This window comes from Thermobia domestica, chromosome 15 (assembly GCF_964235325.1).
Source record: "Thermobia domestica chromosome 15, izTheDome1.hap1.1, whole genome shotgun sequence".
NCBI classification, from domain to species: Eukaryota; Metazoa; Arthropoda; class Insecta; order Zygentoma; family Lepismatidae; genus Thermobia; species Thermobia domestica.
The window spans coordinates 108,800,170-108,811,859 of NC_137468.1; positions in this window are offsets into that span (position 1 = coordinate 108,800,170).

Genomic DNA, 11,690 nt, shown 5'->3' on the forward strand with positions numbered 1-11,690 from the left:
TTTTTCCAATATACATAAATAGCACAGTACAGTTTACAGCAATTTAATATCTCAAAGCATTCAGAAGATATTAAAAATCGTAAAATTTGATACATTTCTTAAAATAATGTATTTGTAGAAACTTTCTAAAACAATTTTTGATTTATTTTGCTTCTAGAACATTATAATACTCCCTTTTGGTAGGTATAATTTAATGATCATAGTATTAGCCACTAAAGTATATTGTATATGCATTTCCTTGTCTCTCCCACTTAGGTTATTACTGCTGTTGAGACCACCAAAATTTGGATGTTCGTGATACTGACCTTGTGCATTAGGGTGGTCCTTAAATTTCGACTTTCGAGCTTTTGTAAGTTTCACCTAAAATGGTTTCATATCAGGCGAAAGTAACCCACGAGAAAAATTAATTCAATTGAATAATATTACATGATGCCCAATATGACCTGAAGTTTTGAATATATTTACAGTATATAACATGAGTCAAAGATAACGTGTAAGTCTGAAGCATTTGGACGGAGTCACACCACATCTTGGCTAGGTGTAATGCAGGTAGAACTGCATCTATTCCTGTATTGTATCATCATGGCTAACATCTTGAAGTCCGCCATCTTGTATTCAGTTCCATTTTTAATAGGAAGCGAGGCCATGTGCATATCGTTTTGGAGGAGCTTTTCACCACAAGCACACATATGACTTATTTCCAATTTATCCCTAATCATTTAATATTTATTACCTTCATAATAATATCTGTTTATTAACTTCCAATCGTCTTTCCAAACTTTCATTTGCATCATCTATATTATAAAATTGAAAGTGACTATGTTTGTGACTCTTAATCTCTTGAACCGCCCGACAGATCTCGACCAAATTTTCAACGTAGATGCGGTTCTTTCCTGGTAGTGTCTTTAGCTATTTACTTTGACGATACAACTTAGAGGAGGGGGACATACAAAAAATAAATAAAACTTAACTCTTGAACCACCCGACCGATCTTGATCAAATTTTCAATGTAGGTGAGGTTTGGGACTGGGATGATTTTTTATCATTTGACTTTGATGGAGCTACGTCGGGGAGGGATGGAGGGGGAAATATACAAAAATCAATCAATATAAAAATAAAAGTGACTATGTTTGTGAATTAAAAACTTTTGAACCACCCGATCAATCTCAATCATATTTTCTACATATATAAAGTTCAAACCTGGGAAGTTTTTTATCATTTTATTTTGACAGTAGATATTAGGAGAGGGGGAGGGGAAGAGGGGAAATGTCAAAATGAATAAAACTTAATAACTCGTGAACCGCCGACCGAACTTGATCAAACTTTCAACATAGATAAGGTTCGGGGCTGAGATGTTTTCTTCATTTCACTTTTACAGTACAATGAAGGGGAGGGGGAGGAGGGAGATATATGTCAAAAAAGTAAAAATAAAAGTAACTATATTTGTGACTTCATCACGCTTTAACCACCCGATCGATCTTTAAAAAAAATTCAACATACATGAGGTTCGGACCTGAGGTGTTAGACCTATTTATCATATCACTTTAACTGCAGAACTTAGGGAAGGGGGAGGGAAGGGGATAAATCTATAAAAATAAATGAAATTTAATAACTCTTGAGCCACCAGACCTATCTTCATGAAACTTTCAAAATAGATAAGGTTTGGGCCTGGGAAGTTTTCATCATTTCACTTTCACGGTACAACCTAGGGGAGGGAGAAAAGGAGATATATGTAAAAAGAATAAAAATAAAAGTGACTGTCTTTGTGACTTCATCACGCTTTAACCACTTGACCGATCTTAATCAGATTTTCAATATGGATCATGTTCGGGCCTGGAGTGGTTTTTATCATATCACTTTAACTGTAGAACTTAGGGGAGGGGGAGGGAAGTGGATAAATCTATAAAAATAAATGAAACTTAATAATTCTTGAGCTACCAGACCTATCTTGATCAAACTTTAATCATAGATAAGGTTCGGGTCCGCGATGTTTTCGTTATTTTACTTTTACGGTACAACCTAGGGGAGGGAGAGGAGGAGATATATGTAAAAAGAATAAAAACAAAAGTGGCCCTCTTTGTGACTTCCTCACGCTTAAAACACCCGACCTATCTTTAAAAAAAATTCAATATGGATGAAGTTCGGACCTGGAGTGGTTTTTACCCTATTACTTTGACGGTAGACCTTAGGGGAGGGGGAGGAGAGGGGACAGATATATAAAACCTAATAACTCTTGAACCACCCAACCGATCTCAATCAAATTTTCAGTATAGATGAGGGTCGGGCCTTGGGTGTTTTTTATCGTTTTACTTTGCCAAGCCAACGTAGAGGAGGGGGAGGGGGAGATATATGTAAGAAAAATAAAAATAAAAATAAAAATGACTGTCTTTGTGCCTTCATTTAATCTTGAACCACCCGACCGATCTCAATCAAATTTTCAACATACATGAGTTTAGGGGCAGGGATTACTTTAGGCTATTCATTTTGACGATGCAACGTAGGGGAGGGGGAGGGGAGAGAAATTTTAAATATGATGAAAAATGACCAATATTAGTGTTGAATCCATAGTTTTCGGGGTCGATGAGAGAAATATTGACACTTCTGATGCTGTTTCAATCCAAGTTGAAGTCTGATAGTTGGGGAGGGGGAGGGTACAACGTGGGGGAGGGGGATGATAATTTAAAAATGATCGAAAATGACTAAATTAGTGTCGAATCCATAGTTTTAGGAGTAGCTGAGATTAACAGTGACGTTTCTGATGTCGTGTGCCACAGCACGGATGTGGGGGAGGGGACCTACATATAATAATGATCGAAAATGACCAATATTAGTGTCTAATACATAGTTTTCGAGATCATTCAGATGAACAGTCACATTTTCGATCCAGTTTAAATAGAAAATCAGCTCCGCCACTTGGGGGAGGAGGAGAAAGAGATATATAAAAATGATCGAAAATGGCCACTAGCAGTGTCGAATTTATAGTTTTCTGGGTCCCTTAGATGAACAGTGATACTTTCGATCCCGTTTAAATTCAAATTCAAACCTAGGAGAGGAAGAGAGATTTAAAAATCATAGAAAATGACCGTTATATTAGTGCTGAATCCACATTTTTTTGGTGTCGCTGAGATGAACGGTGACACTTTCGATTACATGGCCTGCAACATGGAGGAGGGGGAACTATATATATATATATATATATATATATATATATATATATATATATATATATATATATATGGTCAAAACTGACCGATATTAGTGTTGAATCTATAGTTCTTGCGGATGAGGAGGGGTGACATACATTAAAATGATCGAAATAGCAATATCAATGTGCATTTAAATTATTTATTTCAACCCAGCAAAGCGGATAATATATGCTAGTATTGTATAATATAGACCTACTGTAAATGCATTCAAACTTGAGGTCGCTTGGGGCACCACTTAATATTATTATTCAATTGAGTCAATTTTTCTCAAGTGGATTACTTTAGTCTGATATGGAATCCTTTTAGGGGGTGGGAATCAAAAAACTTGAAATGCGAAATACAAAAAATAAAACACCCTAATATATAATAATGAACAAGGAGGAATAATGTACGGTCAGTAGGAAGTTCGACTGATTCCGGGTTTTCGTTCCCGGATATCGCCATACCACTGCTAAACTGATTATAATGTATAAAATTTGTATATTTCAAGCACTCCTTCTAAATTCGCAGTATTCTATAATAGTACAAGTTAGCTGTACGTCTACTGATGTACACGTATGTAATCATCTGATAATCATCTTTTGCTCACCAAAAGTTAATCTAAATCATTCTTATCTTGAAGTGTATAACAAAATAGGCCAATAATTTTTACGTGGAGTTGGCAACACTGATAAAGTTGAGCATCCACAGGAGCATGTCTTAGTATTCTGTGCTTACAACAATAAAATTGTTCGAGTGGATTTGCGTATATACGAGTAGCAATAAGGTGAAATGGCTGCCGTGATACAAAATCCCGCTAAATGTGAAGCGAGATCTGTCATACGATTTCTGAACACCACAGCGCAGAATGCAGCCGACATCCTTCGGGAATTGTGTGCCATTTATGGATCGACAGTAATGAGTGAAGAAATGTTAGGCAACTGTGCAGAGTTTCGGAAAGTGCATTCAAATGTTCATGACTATTGAGCGGAGCGGAAGGCCTAGTGTTCAGCCGATCGATCTGGTGGAACGCATTAACGAGAAAGTGCGACCCAATCCCCGGTTCACAATAACTGAACTCGTCAAAGAGTTTACAGAAGTGTCTGCAGAAACAGTGCATCGAATTGCAAATGGCAAGCTCAATTATCACAAACTGTGTACAAGGTGTGTGCCAAAAAGTGCTTATAAAGAGCAAAATATGATAGATGCACATGATTTTTAGCTCGCTGGGGGGAGGATGGAGATGATCTCTCTTCTCACATGGTGACAGGGGACGAAACATAGATATCGTGAGCCACTGGAGAGTCGAAGCAGAGTCAGGGTGGCGCTCTGGTTCTTCTAGAGTGAAGAAATGAAAACAAACACCATTAATTCGCAAAAAAAAAAAAAAAAATCATAGTAACTTGTTTCGAGTTCAAAAACATGTGATTCTTGTGGAATTGTTGGTACCGTACCAGGGCGAACAATTACAGCAAATGTATATTACCAAACACTGAACAATCTGCGACGTTAGCATCCAAAATCAGCTAAGAGGAATGCCACCCTATGGAATTTTTCTGATTCATGACAACACCCATCCAAACACAGCTACTCGTACTGTTGAGACAATTAAAAGACTTCGATTAATCACCCCCTTATAGCCCTGACCTTGCCACCAGCGATTTCTTTATTTTTCTTCACCTGAAAAAGTAGCTTGCATCGAAGTCCTTCAACGTCAGTGAAGTGCTCAAAATATCAGTTCTGGACTGGTTGCACTCTCAGGTGGCAGACTTTTACACAGAGAATATAAGGAAGCTTGTGCCATGCTACCAGAAATGTCTGGAAGTTCATGGTGACAACGCTGAAAAATACCCAAAGTATGCAGGGGTTCGTTCTAATTCCCTTCAAACTAGTTCTCTAGTCTCCCGCGCACCGAGTTTGGTATCCTTTCTACTGCTGGAAACAGGCCTGGAACCTCTCAACAGAAAGTGCTATGAGAGCAGCCGTACCGATGCACTAGATCTCATCAGTTTCTTGCTGGCACCTTTTGATTTTTGAAAAGAGGCAAATGTCTCACGAGACTATACCCGGAGATTAGAAAACTTGACGAAACATGGAAATCTTGTGTTATGGTGAGAAGGACAACTATATGAGCTGCATGACATCCTGATGCAGTCTTCAGGGCATTGAAGACCACAGATATGATCATTTCGGACAAAAACTGTCTCGTAGACGATGAGAAATGTCTGAAGAGAATACCTTTGTATCTTATGTCCTTCATGTAGGTTCTCATGTTGCATATTGCCTCGACAACCGAAGAATACAATCAACATTGGTTTGATTTTGCTACGAACCTGACAATCTTCTCTTTGTCTTCATGAACTTTGTCTGTATTTGGTGAGGTCGAATGTATCCACGGAGGCGATTGTGACTTTGTTCTCGCGTCCTATCCGAATATCCATTTCTTTATCATTGTAGCCGCACCGAGACCACAGAGGAGCACTCAATATAACCTCTCCCTTACAACAAAAGATGTAAATGAAAGTAGCGCCGTCTGCAGACTAAAACCACCATTGACCCCTCTTTCATTATGCAAAATTTGGCCAACCTACGAAGGATCTGTTATTGGTAATCAAATGATCATTATTTGTACGAGCGTATTCGCATCGTAAAGATACAACTAATAATTTATTTTGAAAGTTATCTTGTTAACGTTACGTCCCATTCAGCCTTTCCTCTTATGATGTGATTTCATATTTGCTACATAGTTATTGTTGTAAGCTTGAGGTGGAAAGCGGGGAGCGTCGTCCCCCACTTTCAGAAAATATATGTGATGTCCCTTGCTTTCTAAAAAGTTACAATGAACAGGTATAGGCACGCGGGACGGCTTGATGTCATGAGTCCCCCTACCTTTTCAGATCCACTTTTATCCCTGATTGTACCTCCAATGAACTCCTTAACGCTTCATTTGTAAGAATCTAGCTGGTTCATCTTAGTTGCTACTAGGTACAAACGGGATCTTCTTCTGCATGTTATGATTATAGTCAAACCCTAGTTTTCTTCGAATTATTGCAACAATCCGAAACGTTTCTCTTTTTCCGTGACTTGCTACGGTGGCGGCCGTTGTAACTGGGCTACTTGGTTCAGACTCTCGCGTATATCTTTTCAAGAGATGCCGGAACACTGTATCGACGTTAGATTAATGCGCTTACCTTTTTGCTTCCCGGCTGACAGAAGATGAATATTCAGTGTCGTTCGTAGACGAAACAGGATATTCCATGAACATCTTTAATGCACATTCTACCGAGACAACGAGGACGTTGGAAGATGATCATGTCAGAGCAGAGATGGAGGAGAAGTGGAGTAGTACAACAGTTATGTTTCTGTACTTCTAACGAAACTATTAATGCCACTACTTTGTGAATTTCTTTTATATTTGTTATAATAAAACCTAGTATATGATACGAATTATTATGTACAATATTTTTTCAATATGTGTTCCGAAAGACAGCAGTTAACTTATGGGCGAGTATTACGTCTGAATTATTTATTTCTGTAGCTCTTTCCTAAACATTATTATCCATCTTACATTCTAAGCAGACGAAATGCACCTTCCTCTTGTCGTGCCGGTGCCTCAACGTTTATTTAATTTTCCTCTATTTGTACTGGCATTTTTGTATGTTAAAAATACCAAGGTGTACAGTTGAGTTTACAAAAGAAGCCTAAGAGGGCCATACAATCTGAATCTATTAATGGAATCCGAAATATTAACAACTCTATACGAATTTCTGAACATATTAAAAATGTCCGTCTATGTTCTGTCTTTGTGCCGCTCCGACATCTGTGAAACATCTCTTTCTGGGACCGCCAGTGGTAGATTGTTTTTTCATCGTGCAGACGATCAGAACGGATTTTCATACCGTATATAGGAAGATGTTTGTCTATGGGTCGAACGTAATTCAGAATGTTATGATGGCCAACAAAAATATGTAATTTATCTGACACAGCTTCGACCTTTCACTACGGTTGCCACCTGTCCTGAATTAGGCCGGACATCCAGAATTTTAAGAATTTTCAGCTTCCCGAATTACATCTACGAGTGACACAATCTATGACGGGACGTCAAATTATATTTAAGGTATTAGGAACCGTCGATGTGCACATCGCTTTAGGCTTACCGAAAGGTGGCAGTCCTACCTCGCACTTCTCTTCACGATTTTACTTGTTTTGTAGGTGCTACGTAGCCAATTGAGATTATTCATTCTCGGCAAAGAGGCCTATTATAATGCAGGGCCAACCAATTAGCAGCTTGCAGTTTGCTAGCCTACCGCCGTTTCCCATTATTCGGTGAACTGTTGCTAAGGTAGAATAAAAAAGAAACTGACTTCTACTGGCCTAGATATGGTAGGTAAATGGGCCAACTGTAGTGTGCTAGTGGTGTGGTAACATGATTAAGGTAGTTGGATCGCCTAGATATAATAATCTCCAATTAGTATACAAATAAATTATCAATACCTATTGAGAAGTCTTGCACTTGACTTCCCTTTGAAGCCGCCACTACTACTGTACCACAATGTTGCAGCATAGAAACATATGCTGGTCTCAGGGTTTATCCACTTTATCTGAGGAGAACAACTCTAGTTATTATATCTGGAAGCTAATAGTAAAGGAGGTAGAGATGTGGGATTTGAATTTAGAGGAAAAAAAACATCACAGCTTCAGCGCAATAATTTAACCCTTTCCCCTTGAATTTGTTTTGACACAGCAAGCTGTACAGCTCGGATTTATTTTGAGATATACCCAGTACATGAGTCGGCCAATACAAATACTTGTAGCCCCCATTTGGTTGGCTTCTGTGGGTTGTAGCACTTAAAAATTATTCTCCCTTTGAATCCCACTGTGCTTTCATCAATGCTTACATTTTGTCCTGGGACAAAAAATTTCCTAAACTTGTTGTCAAGATGTTCAAGATGAAAAGTAACCTCGTATATTTGGTTTAGGAATTAGGTCCATATTTAGCATTACACCCAAAAATGCTTTCAGTTCAGGAACTGTCATGTCATGCCAAGTGGACCGAATGAACCTATTTGTAGTGGCATTTGTATCTTAGACTTAACGTACCTGTTTGTTTCATTTGTAATTTCCTCAAGCAAAGTCTCACTAAAAAATAATTGGAAAAATTCCATTTCTGTAGTTAGCCTTCCAACAACTGGTGGTTTATACCCGGAATTTGCTGTAAAGGGTATTTTTTGGAAAATCTGCATCATTATTACCATAGGGAGTCCGATTGTCCCTTGTCAACACATCACCTGTCACTTGGTCATCATTTTCATTGGAATCTAAAGATTTATCACCACTACTTTCTTCACTCAAACTATTATTACCTAAATATTCGCTACCACTATCACTGAAATCGGTATCTGAAGCTTCGAAAACACCTTGTATATCTTCGTCTCTCACAAACCCAGCCATCTTTGGTCTTTGTTTAACTTTGTATATCGCTTTTCATTTGTTGAAAACTGGCAGGAACAGCCGAGTAAGGAGTTGAATAGACGGCCAAAAGATGGCAGAAGTTGTTGACTAAATCATACAAGCAGGGCTCTGTCGACATGCGAGTAATTAAAGCGTCAAAATTAGTGCGGGGCAGCCTCGACATACGAGCGGAAAGGAAAATCTCGAATGTCGAGGCTCTCGCCGCATTCGAGGGGAAAGGGTTAAAATGGTGCAATAATTGAAAGACACAATTTGTTCAAATCCTCCTTCACATTCATAACTAGAGGACGATTACGGTTCATTTTGGGGCGTTTCTTTCCCTAGCCCCCACTGGGAAAGTGTCAGCAGTTCTACGTGTATAATACCTCACATCTCCAGCCTGAAAAAGAAAGACAACTAAATATTTGCAGTTGGACAACTAAATATACTCATCCTACTGGTGAAAATAATCATGGTGAATATAATCATGGTGAACAAATCATTTTATTGTCGGTAGAGCACTAATAAATGCGTAATTTTGGTATAGTGACACAAGATCCTGGTTACACTAGCACATTTCTCTTGAAATATTTTACACTTAAATCAACACTCTATATTTCATATATATAGATTCTTTCTCTTGTAAACTTTTAACATATATGCTTAATTCAACGTGAAAAAAAACTTTCGAATTCTTTAATATCAGTATTATTAACTTTTGATTTCGACAATCATTATAAACAACACTGTTTATTTATGTATTTGTTTTAGATTGTATCACTGTTTATATGCTAGCACCGTTCATCGTCGACACTGCATAACTGCAGTCACAGTTCCACTGTTATATGTGTAATGTACAAGAGATTTTTCGCTGTAAAGACCCATATCTGACTCCCAAATAGTTCTGTTGACGTTGAAGAAGAACAGGATGTAGGCCACTGATGCTGTCTCGTACTTATGGTTACGCAGTCCAGTCTGTCTCGTCTCGGATGATGTACTTCTTCACGAAATAGCAGGGTGAATTAACACATATTTAAGCGCTTGAAATACGAATTCTGCTACTTTACGTGAAAGAAAAGAAACTGAACCCATCTTCCTCTCCGACGACAGCTTCTCCGTTTCGATACGAGACACCCTTCTCGAGATGAAACTGCATGATTGGTTAGTTGTCAAAGTTTGCGGGTCTACTTGCTAGTCACCATTAATGGTAAAACACTGAATAATGAACTTAAAGTCTCCCTTGAAGGACCAAGATACATGATACAGTTTATGTATTGATTTCTTTCTCTAGGGAGTATAGTTATTGAAATCGTGTGTATTGTAGCAATAGTAGCAATACACTGCTACTTTTGAGAACACGCACTTCTAAACAAAATAGTTCTATAACCATAAATTTTGTATGTATAATAATAACAACTTTGGCTGAGAGTGGTTGAGACTAATAACGAAAGTAACTGATAGGAAGAACACTGTTCAAAAATAGCACATCCCAACTCACAAACTCCTACACTCCCGTTACGAGCAATTGGCTCATAATATCAGGATACACGAATTGCCGTGACGTGTTCCATCAAAATTAAAACTGAACTACCTCCTCTTTTTGGCTCTCTTGCCAATATCACCACCCTACACAAAGAACTGTCGAAACTCGACCCAATGTTCTGTGCTTTTCAATAGTAAAGGGCCCAAGGCGATGTTCGTGGTGGGTGACCACCGTGCACTTTCAGACAATGAGCTATCCAAAACAAACCGAAATAATTTCAAATAGTTCATAACTTGATTACTTAATCGTTGATATGACAACACCTTTATTAACTTTAGACTTTCTGTACCAAACCCTTTTCAGTCACCTCATCAGACATTCAAGATTTGAAAATTTAAATCACAATTAATCACAACACTATGCGATTTCATTCTGAAACTGCAATGACCTCTAGTAGGTGCTGCCGCCCCCATGAGGTGGTGGTTTGAGGAGGTGTTCATCTGTCTTCTGTCAAGAACAGAACAGGTTATTTACTTGACAAAATTATAGACATGTTGGAATCTATACCTTGAAATAACTTGAAAGCCATTAATGAATAATATAATAACACACACACAATACATATAAATGCCTATACCATATTATGACACTATATTATTTACATGGAAACTTCAATTTGCCAGCCAATGAGTCTCGTCGTCTGCAAATCTCCACCCGTCAACCCCCTCAGAGGGAAAAAGGTGAGGTACGTTGCAAATGCAATAATGATAGCAAAATTTACAGAGAACTAAGTGTCTCTGGGGGAAGGGAATACGATGTAAAATCAAATTATGAATTATTCTCGTAATTTCCAAGAACATCTTAGCGTAATACGACAGTATTAGTAATTTTATACAAAATTAGTCAAAATAAATAACACACATTCAAACTAGCATAGCATTCTGGGTAAAAGAAGCAATAGGTACGCTCGCTGACGAGCCGTGACGGTTAGCTATCGAGGTTGTGAAATTCTTGTGAAAAGTGTGAAAACTTACTCTATTCAACTACCAAGTTCGGCAAAGTTTTGCTAAAAATTTTATGAGAATTGAAACAATAGGAGAAAGCTATGTTGAACTCAGTGATCGCAACTAGAATTCCATTTTCAGACTTGGGTTGCTATACATTAACATATTATTATCTATTTCTTCTTAATACTAGACTAGGCATCCTCCTTATATCGAGGTAGCAACAGTGGACTAACAGATGTCCGGTCAGAATGCTGTCTCCACAAGAAAGAAAAAAAAACTCCTTTCATACTCTTCTGTTCTGTATCATATTTAATACCAAATATGTTTTTTGTTTGTTTGTTTGTTTTTCATGCAGATAACTCCCAGATACTGCTGTAAATGATATGTTGATTACAATGGTCCTAAGTAGAGATGTCTCATGCAATGCTATTGGTAATTTAATTTCGTTTCTTCAATACTAAAATATACAATTTGCATTTTATCCTACGAATACTGTCGTATTTCGCTCTGTGGTACCTAATTATGAAACTAAGTATTTATCAACATAAATTAATTACATTAGAC